The sequence below is a fragment of the Pelophylax lessonae genome (assembly GCF_965119305.1).
Source record: "Pelophylax lessonae genome assembly, chromosome: 6".
Lineage (NCBI taxonomy): Eukaryota > Metazoa > Chordata > Amphibia > Anura > Ranidae > Pelophylax > Pelophylax lessonae.
The window spans coordinates 170,217,412-170,231,123 of NC_138773.1; the positions used below are offsets into that span (position 1 = coordinate 170,217,412).

Sequence of the window (13,712 nt, forward strand, 5' to 3'; positions counted from 1 at the left end):
CGACGCTGTAGCTCATTTCAACCCCATGCTCCAGGGGGTCCATGCCTCACCCCTGTACACCTGGATAGGAGGGGCAGCAGGGTGGCATATTAAAAAAAAATCAAAACCCACCAATTTATTCTCTAGGGCCTCTGCTTTAAAAAATATATAATGTTTGGGGTTCTAAGACCTTAAAGACCACAACATACAGGGATATACAATGTACGGTTAACAGCAAACACACACACATCATAGGTTGAACTGGATGGACTGATGTCTTTTTTCAACCTCACTAACTATATAACTATGTAACTAAGTAATTTTCTAGCAAAAAAAAAAAAACGATTTTCACATGTATACAAAAAGTGCCAGAAAATGGCTGGTCTTCAATTGGTAAATAGTTAGAGATGGCATTAATATTCATCTGTTTCATCATCTTCCGGAGTCCAGTACAAACTAATTCTGTAGAAAACAAAAAACACAATACATAAAATGTTCAAGTGGCCAAGAAATTGATTTGTAAAGAAAAACAAAGCAATAAGAAAAAACACAGTACAAGTTAAAACAAAATTCTAGAATTCATCTTTAAGACACAGGAGTCATTGTTATAGTTTTTGGAAAACTTTGGTTAATACAGGCTTCCAGATGTTATACCATCTGAGTTCTAACAGAGGAAGGAGCAGTCAAACAGCAGGGGGAGGGAGAAAATGTTGGCTTATTTGTGGTTCGTTTTTTTTTTTTTTTTTGCTTTAAGCACCTCCGCCCACACAAGGAAGTGGCTGCATTACTCAGGGAGGAAAAGAGAAGTTCTGTAAATGCTTGCAGACTGATAATTCTACCCTTCAGAAACGACTCTGCGTTCTCAATTAAATAGACGGCACTCACGAAGCACACAGGTACGTGTTAATCCTAAAATCATCGGTTTTCCATGTTCTAGATTAGAATCTTTTTTGTTTGTCCCGCAATATTTTGTCTTTAACCACAACATTTTTTAAAACGTTTGGAATTTCCTGTGCTGTAAACTAGCTTCTGCTAGATATATCTATTTTTCATTTTTAACAGTTTTGTAATGTATTTTTTTTTTATGTGAATCAGCTGATACAGCCCTGTGCCTAGGAAACTCTGACATGTACTGTTAATGAAATTACACAAATTCTTTCACTCCACAGCAGTAAAGATGTCACTATCTTTTTTCTCTTACATTTCTGAGCACGTCAATCCATAAGGAGCATTAAAGATTTGAAAACCACAGCACATTCAAACACATCTGTGCACAGGAAGTGCCCAGCATCACTAGCTGGGGTGTCTGAATCATGTGACGGCCAGCCGCTTGCAGACTTAAGCAATTTTTTTTCTTGTCTCAATCAGGCTGCAACAAAGTAAAGTACATCTCTTCAGCTACTTATTAACATAAGTCTTACTGGACTTTCAAACGAGTGATCTTTCTGTAGACAGTAATTATTTTTTGTAACTGAAAAATAATGTATTGGGACACAGCCATACAATATAAATTATAGGAAAACGTCCAATCATACTTACTATCAGTATATTGCAGACATGCAAATTTTGTGCGTATTGAGAGCCAGTGTCATAGGTAGGCACTGCGGTGCAATACCTGCCCAAATAGAACTGTGTACCCACTTCCCCTAAAGTCTGCCAGAGCATGTTGCCAAGAAGTTTTTTTTTTCTGCTTCCTTGTTGTAAAGCTAACCATATATGGGTAGATTGTTGGATCACTCAATTAATTAATGAGGTCACATCGACAACTGTTTCAAATGTAGTGATGAAAAAAAGATTGAAGCAAGATTGAAAATATTTTTCTAACAAGCAAAATTCTAACAGTGTATGTGTTTTCTTGTTTGGTAAAATCCATTCATTCCAAAAACAAATGATATTTTGATACTTTTCGAATGACATTCATTGAGCCTCTGCTGGCATTATTGAATGCACTGACAAGATTTTTCATTCAAACGTTTGTACGATATTCTACCAATGTATGGCCAGCTTGAGCGATGGAGGCAGCTGTGGCCTTTGAATTGGAACTGTGAAAGGCAGGCTAAAGCTTTCTCCTTGTACCATGGTGAGAGGTTAATAGGAAACACAAAACCTAAGATCTGTTTCAAGATTTTACAGGCAGGCATATTGTTCAGCTCTTTCCCTGACTGTCTCGAAGCCTATATAATTTTTTTTTTTTTTTTAATTATATTTTTATTGAGTTTTATACAGATTATACAAGCATGAAAAAAGAAAAGAAAAGTAGAATCTCCCAAGGCTGCATACAGTTAGGCAATCCCTACACGTCATAGCTAAAGCGAAGGCAAAGACATACGGTTTAATATGCATACAAAAATCAATATTTCTGGGATTGTTAAACATTTTAGTCCAATTTTTTAAACGGGGGGGGTCTTCAATATAGAAAAAAGAGAAAGAAAAAAGAGAAGAAAGAGCTGGGGGAAAAAAAAAAAAAGGGGGAAAGAAAAAAAAAAGGAAAGGGGAGAGGCAAGGGGGGTCCCTTGGTGTTTCACCAGTCTTGACGTTCTAGCCTGGTGAGGCCTCAGCCATATATGAAGCGTATATATTAGTGTGGGTAAATGTTAACCAACAAGACCAAATCTTACGTGCCAGAGATGCCTGACCACGAAGATCCAATGTCATGTCTTCCAGGTAATAAATACGGTCGACTGCCCGCAACCATTGAGGTATCGAGGGAACTGTAGACTGTTTCCAATATTTTGGGATTAGTGCTTTGGCTACGTTTAAAAGGTGAGGGGTAATAGATTTTCGATACTGGGCCGGAGGGAGTTTAGTGTCATGGAATAGAACAGACAACGGATCCCTAGCAATAGGAAAACCCTGAATCTCTTCAATTAAAGATCATACGCTAGTCCAAAAGGGTTGCATTGCTGGGCAGAACCACCAAATATGTGCGTGCGTAGCTTTAAGCCCACAGCCTCGAAGCCTATATAATATCAAAGCAGGAATCAGAAATGTGTTAGAGTACACAAAAGCGTTCATGATGTTTAGGCTCCTTATGTGTCCTTGACAATTTAATGCAGCGTGAACCTGAGGCCCTGTTCTACAGTAATACCAGAGCAATGAGCAGTGTTATGTGAGTCAGTAAGCCAGATTTCACAAAGACATTCAGGAATGAATGGAAGGACACAGCTCTTGCGAAATGAAACCTTAACCACAGTCGTTATAGCCACGGATTCATTTTTTGACCATTTTTAGTAAGATCAAGTGAGACAACATTTCTGGGTCAGAAATGATTTGGGGAATAGTGATCAGGCATTTTAGAGCAATGGTGGTCAAATTTCTGGGGGAGGGGTTGTCAAAGTGTGTACCCCAACATTACCAAAAGGCTGCACATGAAATTCAGTGAATATTCAGTGTCAGGGACAGCAGACACCCAACAGGATATAGGCAGAGTATGGGCATGATACAAGAGATGGTCAGACTGCGGATATGATACAGGAGATGTTCAGAGACTGCGGACATGATACAGGAGATGGTCAGTGACTACAGACATAAATGATACAAGAGATAGAGAGACTGCGGACATAACACAAAAGATGGTCAGAGACTGTGGACATAACACAAGAGATGGTCAGAGACTGTGGACATGATGTAAGAAAAAGTCAGAGACTGTGGACATGATACAAGAGAAGGTCAGACTGCGGACATGATGCAGGAGATGTTCAGAGACTGCAGACATGACACAGGAGATGGTCAGAGACTACAGACATAAATGATACAAGAGATAGTCAGAGACTGGGGACATAATACAAGAGATGGTCAGAGACTGTGGACATGATGTAAGTGATGGTCAGAGACTGTGGACATGATACAGGAGATGGTCAGAGAATGTGGACAAGATACAGGAGATGATCAGAGACTGTGGACACGATACAAGAGATGGTCAGAGACTGTAGACACGATACAAGAGATGGTCAGAGACTGTAGACCTGATACAAGTGATGGTCAGAGACTACAGACACAAATGATACAAGAGATGGTCAGAGACTGTGGGCATAATACAGGAGAAGGTCAGAGACTGCAGACATGATGAGTGAGATAAAATATATATATATATTTATGAACAAGTGGAAGTACCAGACCAAAAGATAAAGTCCAAATTAATTTATTTTGCACTAGATATACCACCCTCCTAGTTAGGTTGCCAGGGTGTTAAGTATATGTAGTCTTTTTTTGGCTCTTCTGTAGTCATTGGAGCAGTGATTGATTTATTTTGGCTGTTCTGTGTTTCATAGGCTGCAGATTTGCTCTTTCTGGCCTTTCAGAAAGTTCTGGAACATAGGAGCGGAGCAAGGAAAACAGGCAGCATAAAAATGTATGATGCTGCATCCAATCCTGGGGAAGAAGTGCCCAGAAGGTGGTTGAGACGCACATACATAGTCTGAGCATTGGAACAGCAGTGTCTTCCTGTCCAGGGATTCCAACTATTAGGGGGTGGCTACCCCCAACATTCAGTCATTCTCCTGCTTCAAGTTGTTGCTCATCAAGGTCCCGGCTGTGACAGAGCCAGGGTCCTATACTTGAGAGGGTAATGATAACTCTGAGACTTCACCTAAGGTGCCAGTCTGCATAGTTTCACTAGAAGGCACCTGGAGAAAGCTGAGTGGGCAGAGCTGCTCCCCTGGCCCCGTGAACACTGCTTTGCTGAAAGATCCTCGTGACTGTGTACTATTAGGATTGCTTCGCCTCAAAGTTCCTTTCCTTAGAGGTAGAATAAACTGCACTCCTGTGATCCATAGGAGAAATACAGTCAAATGAGCTTTGGCTGTATTTCTCTATTAACAATGTCATACAATCTTACACAATCATCAAATATTCTTAAAACTACATAAAAATGCTATGCCCTTCATATAGCAGGCATTGCATGATCCCACTCTGGGAAAAGACAGGCAGCCATGCTGTATGTGCACCATGAAACGTTTTAGGCGTGGAGTACACTGTGACTAGCACTTCAAGAGAGGAATCATTACTGGCATACATCGTGTCACCTTTGGAATTCTGGATATTTTTTATTCTAAGCGTCTTGTGCAATCTACACTTGGCAGCCCTAGAATATGGTGGCAGTATTTGCTCCCAGCTCCATTAAGGTTTACTGGCTGCTATACTTAGGATTCAACACCTCTAACATTGGTCCAAGGGACTCTAGGATTCCACAGTAAAGCATTTTGTGAATGTGCCCCCTGCGCAAGGATTGATGCCGCAATCTGTCCATAGGTCTCCCATCTGACCCAGAGTGAGCGCAAATATATTTGTACCCTATACTCAATGCACAATAATCTCCTGAGGAGGCAACCAAGTCGCAAAACATGTAACGCTATATAGGTTGGTAGGTGGAACCCCAGCACCTAGAGGAGTTGGAAACAATTGGTTTAGCATCTAGCCATGTAAACAGCCCCCATGTGTGGTATGTTAAGGTGATCACACACAGTGCTGGAACAAGGTCATATGGTGCCCAGGGCAAAGATGGCAAACTGCTCCCCCCTGGGAAAGAATCCGCTGGTGGCAGAAGTTCACCATAGAGAATACCAAGGACCAGATGGTCCCCGGCAGTCTCTATGGCTCTCGGAGGCCCGGGCGCGACATTATGTCATCACGTCCGGCCTGGCAGTTCTAAATACTGCCGTGATCTCAGATAGAAAGGCCGAGATCTTTGTTTTTTTGGGGTTTTTTTTAATCTCAGTCTTTCCTGCCTAGAAGAGAGATGTAGGGACTTATAAACCTCAGATCTCTCTGTAAAGAGGACCTGTCATGCCCTGTTCTTATTACAAGGGAAGTTTAAAATTACTTGTATTAGGAATAAAAGTGATCAACAAAAATATATTTAAAAGGAAAGTGTAAAAATCTAAAAATAAAATAAACAATAAGAAAAAAAATGTTTGCATGCAAAGAAGTGTTCGCATGCAGAAGCGAACGCATACATTCGTCTAACCCACATATGTAAACGGCGTTCAAACCACACATGAGGTGACGTGGCGAACGTTAGAGTGACAGCAACAATTCTAGCCCAAGATGGCATGCATCCTCCCAAGAAAAAAAAAAACTTCTCTAGCAATACACTTTAAACTGAGCATGTGCAGCCTGACTCCATAGACTGTGTTATCAGGAAATGATTAGAGGACAGTAGAAGGAGGGGAGGACCCGAGAAGACCGGATCAAACAGCCTTTTTACACAATGCAAAGGATTAACCCCTTGGGTTCCACAGTGAGTATAACAAGCATGCTTTACTGCATATACAGACTGATTAGTCAATTAGCACTCCTATAAGGATCTGTGTTCTGGAGCTGAATGGTAATTTAAAAGTTTCAACAAACCTTGTTGTTCACACTGCTCTTATGCAACCTGAAGCCAGTGTGAAACAGGCCTAAAAATGCTGAATAAATCCTGCATAAACACAGGGTATTGGCGCATGTGTGAATGAGCCCTTAAAGCTGGTTCACACCACAGCAAGTGTTACAGCACTTGTGCTGAGGTGCATTGAAGTGTGTTTTTTGTAACCTGTTGATACACTTTTTCTGATGCATTTGTAATGTGGTGTGTCGTATGGTTATTTCCTTTGATATCTTTTTCTTCATGATTGCTAATCAAATGTACTGTAGAAAAACCTGTGCTGCATATAATGGTTATTTGTTGTGCGTGTAATTCGTCAAATTTTGCAGTCAGGGACCTTTATTTCATAATTGCGGTACTGGCAATTGCCCCAAGGAAGTGGAGTTGTTGACACTTTTGGGTTTCATCCCTTTCTCACCCAACCAAAGAACAGTTTCAAATTTTATTTGTACAGTGAAATCATAAGCAGAAGTGCTGGGTTGTGGTGGTATGCTCTGTATAGCATTGTTACATTAGTCCAATGTGAATAAATGAGGCAAGTGTCATCTTCGCGCAGTGCAAGCCAATGCAGCACGCAGGTGTAAACAACACCAATTGAAGGCAATGGTATTATCCTTGCTATTGCAATGTGATCGTGTTGAGCAACACCACTCAAAATTGAAGGCAATGGTATTATCCTTGCTATTGCAATGTGATCGTGTTGAGCAACACCACTCAATGCACAACAAAGGCTCTGGTGTGAACTTGTCTTTATCAGGTAAAACAGTAAATATATACTGTAGTATATGTATTTCAACTGTGTTTGCCTTGAATAAATGTTAAGTAATGATTAAAAAAAAAAACTAAACAATTTCTGAGACCCATGCAAGTGTAGAATACCTGAAGGAAAGAAATCAGGCTCATACAAAAACAAAACAAGTCTTCTTATAGTGAGTGAAATCTAGCACTATGTTCCTATTGCATTTGCAAAGAAATATTGTAAACTGAACCTGTAACGAGGCAATAGACATTCAAGTATTTACATAGTTACATAGTGAGCTTGAAAAAAGACACCAGTCCATCCAGTTCAACCTATGATGTATGTGTGTGTGTGTGTTTGCTGCTAACCGTACATTGTATAAACCTGTATGTTGTGGTCTTTAAGGGGCCCATCTAATAGTTTTTTGAAACTATCGATTCTCCCTGCTGATACCACTGCTTGTGAAAGAGAGTTCCATATCCCTACCGCTCCGACAGTAAAGAACCTCTTACGCAGTTTAAGCTTAAACCGCTTTTCTTCTAGTTTTAGTGAGTGGCCCAGTGTCTTATTGAATTCCCTTTCTCTGGAAAGTTTGTTACCTATGCTAAGGTCACCAGTATGGTATTTGTACATTGATATCATATCCACTCTCAAGCGTCTCTTCTCCAGAGAAAATAAGTTCAATGCTTGTAGTCTTTCCTCATAGCTGAGATCCTCCATCCCCTAATTATCTTTGTTGCCCTTCTCTGGACTCTCTCCAGGTCCAGCACATCCTTTCTGAGGACCAGTGCCCAGAACTGGACAGCATATTCAAGATGTGGCTGGACCAGATTCTTTTAGAGTGGGAGAATAATCGCTTTATCTCTAGAGTGAATTCCCTTTTTTATACATGCCAGTATTCTGTTGGCTTTGCTTGCAGCGGCTTGGCATTGCATTACCTTACATTTTTCAACATTAAACCTCATCTGTCATGTAGTTGCCCACCCGTTATTTTGTTCAGGTCTGCTTGTAAGGTTACCACGTCCTGTATAGAAGATATTGGCCTGCTTAGCTTAGTATCGTCCGCAAATAACGAGATTGTGCTGGATATTCCATCCTCTAGGTCGTTTATGGATAAATTAAACAGGATTGGTCCCAGGACAGATCCTTGGGGGACCCAACTTTCCACACCCGACCAATCCGAGTACTTCCCATTTATCACCACCCTCTGGATTCGCCCCTGAAGCCAGGGTTCAATCCAGGTACTCACCTTATGGTCCATACCTACGCATCTTAGTTTGTACAGTAAGCGTTTGTGGGGAACTGTGTCAAATACTTTTGCAAAGTCCAGATTCACCACATCCACAGGCCTTCCTTTATCTAGATGGCAACTTACTTCTTCATAGAAGGCTAATAGATTGGTCTGGCAAGAACGATTTTTCATGAATCCATGCTGATTACTACTAATAATACCATTTTCATTACCTAAAGTCTTGTATTTTGTCCCTTATTATCCCCTCCAAAATCTTGCAGGCTACTGATGTTAGGGTAACTGGCCTATTTTTCCCTGGGATATATTGCGGCCCTTTTTTAAATATTGGTACCACATTGGCTTTTTTCCAATCAGCTGACATATTCCTAACAAAGCAGCACATGAGCTTTAAACAAGCTCTTATTGACCTCAGTAGCTGCAGGCACTGAGAAGCAATTCGTCCCCAAAATTCAAAAAGTCATTCCAAAAGTCATTCTCGGCACTCCGCATTCTAAAGCATACAGTGTACTCTGTTTTTACAATACAAATTAAGAGGTTGGTAGGTCGCCATATCACTGCCGGGAGAAGGGAGCAGGGTGAAATTACTTACTAGGAGAACAATTTTAACCTTTTGATAATGGATAGCTCCTCAATGTAAATGCATTAATGTTTGGATGACTGAGTAAGGTAGTCTGATATCCAAAAGAGACAGTAATTAAGTGTAACATTTTGCGCAACAAAAAGACGGTATTAGCAGCAGGAGTTAAAATGTTCAATTATACAGGCATTTAATGCGCATAAATCTTGCGTTAATTCTGTATTAATTTTCCTTGAGAATTTGAGTTTGAATTCCTTGAGAGAATTTGAATTCCTTGAGAGCCAAACTACATCTCTGGGCAATGTCTAAGGCCACTCTAGAACTTCTTAGAGTGTAAGTATTTGTTCCAGAGCATGCTTCAAACATGTCATTTACAATTTGGGAAGAGTAACGGAATTCTGAGTGCTCACAACGGTTTTTCAATCCAAACCAAGCAAACTGGGAAAGAGCTAAACTGCCATTAGGCTTGAGATGACAGTCACCATGTCTGGCATTTTCTGGTTGGATCAAACAGTGTTGTCATATGTGGTAGCAAGCATATTCTTGGGGGCCAGCAGGTGTTGGTGGGGAGGGTGTAAACATTTGAAAACATGTTGTACTGTTTAGTCATTATTGCCCTCTCCAGAGATTAGCAATGCCAGAATTACTGTGTGTGTTTGTGTCCTCCTCCCTTCTCTTCCTCTTTGCAGGGATTCAAGCTTGTTAGGAAACCTGGGAAATTTGATGCCCAGAGGGTGTTTGGATTATTTTTGTATGTTCAATCAACAACTAAAGTCTTAATTACAATGTTAGGCACTTCAGTAGCATACAGACCTAAGCAGATAGTGAGTGCCTTACCTTGTCGTCTTGTGTGAATGTGTTTATGTGCCTCTCTGTTAATGATATATGGAAATATATCCTGAAATATCTATAACTCTTCCAAACTATAGATTATGAAGTTTAAAATAAAAATATCACAAACCTTGGATATTCAAATTCACCATATGATGAGAGAAATATAAGGTGGAATTACAAAATTACCTTCATTGAAAATCACATGGCAAAATGATCAATAGGTGTAGAGATATTGACAACTAAAGTCTTTCGAAGATCTCCATTTTTCCTTTAAAAGTTAAGCTTTGCCTCACTCCATCCCTGCTAGGTTTCTATACTGGCCCCTTAATGATAGGCATGTAGGCAGGTTTCCTACTGATGCCTTTTCCTGGTAGGTTTGCGAACTTTCCCTGAGGTCCAGCCTCTCCCCCGTGTCCTATAAAAGGGAAGAGGTCTGGATCCTAGGGAGCTTCGGGGAATACTTGGGGAAACACAGGCTTGCTGGGACCTATGGTCCGCTCTGGAATGCTGATTTGCCGGAAGAATACTGGAACATGGACTCTTTTAGAGCACCACCAAATTTGGACTTTCCTCTAAGAGACTTCACCTGTGTAGGCTACCTGGGCCAGCCACAGATAATCACACAGAAAATATTGATCCAACTGCTCAGAGTCTGGTCTGAAATTATTGAAAGGGGTGCATGTGATGTCTAGGCATACTATTAAAGAACTTGGGTCCGCAACCACAATAAAGGGTATTATCACTATAGCAAGGGTTTATGAGTAACTACCAAGAAAACCAGCAAACTAGTCCTTGGCGTTGGTAACTGATAGATGACAGGTTCTCCGGTAGCGAGGGGATGGGTGTTTGGATTCCCTCCCTAGCTGTCCGTCTCTATTGTTCAGTGGGATTGGACTAACATCACAGAGATCTAGGCCTGGTTATTTGGTGAGGAAAGAGAAGAGTTATGTGAGAACACATATTAGGTCCTAACAATGTTCTCAGCGGGATCCCATTCTGTTACTGGGAGTGAGGTAACCAAGGTTTGCTGACTGGTGGAGTGAGCAGTGGCTCAGCCTGTCCCTCTGAATGCAACATACTGTACACAGTACATCAGAGCAAGTGTGTAGAACATGAAACCAGGATATTTAAGGAGGAACTCTGTATCTCAGGTACTGCACACATTTGGCTAATCATGGAGTTGGGAGACTGCCTTTATGTTTGACTTTTCACATGAAGGCGGCTTAGGTTTGCCACCTCATCCCTTTAAATGTGAACACATATAAATTACACAGGTTCTGAGGCTAATTTGATGCAGATGAGGCACCAAGTGAGTTTAATTACCACCTTAATTAGCCACAGAATCTGTGTAGGTAATATGTGTTCAGTTTTAAAGGGATGAGGCTTTTGCTCACCAAAGCTTAGGGACCAGGCAACGCAGCTCCAGCCTGGTCCCTAGGCTTTGGTGAGCATGCTTTCAGGTATTTCAGGTACTTTGAGGTATTACATGCAAAGGTTAGTGACCCTGTTTAATACCTGGTGTAGTCCAAAGAACCCACCCTAAGAGAGAACCTCTCATGTGACCCTTGCTTGGCACCTGACGAGAGAGGGAAACATAAAGGATGCAAGAGAATTCCAGTCTACCCCCCTTACAGGCAACCTAAATTAGAAGCAGGGTAGGTGGAAGAAGACCAGGCTGAGTGAGCCCCCGTTCACACTGGGGCGACGCTACTTCGCACCGCGACCTCCGAGGTCGCGGTGCGAGCAGTGCGCCGCGACCTCGGAGCGGCCGCCACGGACTTCATAACATTGAAGTCTATGGCGGTCGCCTCCTGGTCGCCCCAAAGAAGCTCCGGACCCTTTTTCTGAGTCGGAGCGACTTGTGTCGCTCCTATCAGAACGGGTCCGCAGCTTCCCTATGGGAGGCGACCAGCGGCGACCTGTGAGGCGACCAGGTCGCCTCACAGGTCGCCCCAGTGTGAACGGGGGCTTAGATTTTTACAGAAAAAGTTTAGCAACGGAACATTGATAGTTTTGAAATTACATTTTTTACTAAAGGTAGCGCTTACATTTTCAATCATATTCTTATGTTGATTGGCCAAAGTTTTTGTCAGTTTTACTCTGTCTGCAAAATACAGTATAATTTACATTTTATATAACACTGAATACTAAACGAATGTGTACGTGTCACCTGATTTGTTGCTTACAAACCGGTGCTAGCATTCCTACGAGCACAAATATTTGCACTGGAGAAAGTGAATAAAGCTGAGTCAGTTATAGTGGAGCAGTGTACTTTACTGCCAGCAACATGAAAAGTTTCCTTTGCCAGAGATGTGGCAAGGGTGTTGTTCGTTTCCATTAATGCATACTGACTGAACTTCTGTCTCTTGTGACATACATTTGCTGGGAACTGGCATATTTTGTCTAGTTTTACTTGGCATGAAGTTTGATGAGATATGGTAATGTACAGTATATAAGGTTTCGGTGGCAAACTTGTTCTGTGTTAACTAGCATAATATGTACACGATTGCTGTTCCATTGGTCTGCTTTACTTATGAGTAATGTTCAGTGACTATTGTATCTGATGGGGTTTCATATTCATCACACACAGCTTAAACCAACAGTAGGAGCACCAGGCCCTATTTCATAACTTATTCAAATTCCAAAAAAAAAATGATCTTATCTTAGCAAATGTTTTTGTCTTGTAACCCTGATAAAAGGGGGGGGGGGGGGGACGTGTTTTGCCCTAAAAAGCAGTGGGTGCTTTGTGAATCTTTTAAATAGTTTTGGACTAATTTCTGAATTAGGTCTGGCACTCTGTTGGCTTAAAGTGATTGTAAACCCTTACATATACCCATCGAAGTGACTGGCCTCAGTTAATACACAGAGATGACACAAATCCTCCTACATACATTTTAATTGTTTATTTGCAATCCTCTCTTCTTTACATCCATTCAAAAGTGCCGAATTTAGATTAAATCCTTCTTCACAGGGCCGATCCTAGGGTCACAGGCGCCTGGGTGCAGAAATTTTTATGGCGCCCCCACATGGACGTGGTCATCTTACTAACTCCTCCCCTTTACAAATGTTGCTATGTCAATGGCTCAAACACAGAGATGCTCCCCTAAGAAGTCTTCCTTACCCCAGGACCCTCCCACGATCTCTTAACAATAAACAAATTACAGTAAGAGAAGCAGAGTACTCTAATGGGAACTGGAGGGGGGTCTCTCTAATGGACACAGAGAGGGCATCTGTTAGAGAGTCTGTTAGACAGAGCCCCCAGACAGGAGATGGTAAGAGACAGCAGACTTGATACAAGGGATGGTCAGAGACTGCGGATATTATACAAGAGATCAATGCATTGATGCAGCCTCATCAGTGCCCACCAAATGCAGCCTCATCAGTGCCCACCAAATGCAGTCTACCAGAGCCCACCAAATGCAGCCTACCAGTGCCCACCAAATGCAGATTACCAGTGCCCACCAAATGCAGTCTACCAGAGCCCACCAAATGCAGCCTACCAGTGCCCACCAAATGCAGATTACCAGTGCCCACCAAATGCAGATTACCAGTGCCCACCAAATGCAGCCTTATCAGTGCTCACCAAATGCAGCCTACCAGAGTCCACCAAATGCCGCCTACCAGAGCCCACCAAATGCAGCTTGCCAGAGCCCACTAAATGCAGGTTACCAGTGCCCACCAAATGATAGTTACCAATGCCCACCAAATGCAGCTTACCAGAGCCCACCAAATGCAGCTTACCAGAGCCCACCAAATGGACATGGTACAGGGGGAGATGGTTAGAGGCTGTGGACATGGTACAGGGGGAGATGGTTAGAGGCTATGGACATGGTACAGGGGGAGATGGTTAGAGGCTGCGGACATGGTACAGGGGGAGATGTCTGAGGCTGCGGACATGGTACAGGGGGAGATGGTTAGAGGCTGCGGACATGGTACAGGGGGAGATGTCTGAGGCTGCAGACATGGT

General features: G+C 42.0%; 1 protein-coding gene across 1 annotated transcript in view; it reads left to right on the forward strand.

Annotated features, from left to right (window-relative positions):
- The first annotated feature begins 736 nt into the window (after positions 1–736).
- The window catches only part of ARPC1B (actin related protein 2/3 complex subunit 1B), an 88,443-nt gene continuing 75,467 nt past the window's right edge, over positions 737–13,712 (forward strand). The window contains exon 1 of the mRNA XM_082261203.1: positions 737–875. The gene's annotated coding sequence lies outside the window, so the exon portion shown is untranslated. The remainder of the gene's footprint in view (positions 876–13,712) is intronic.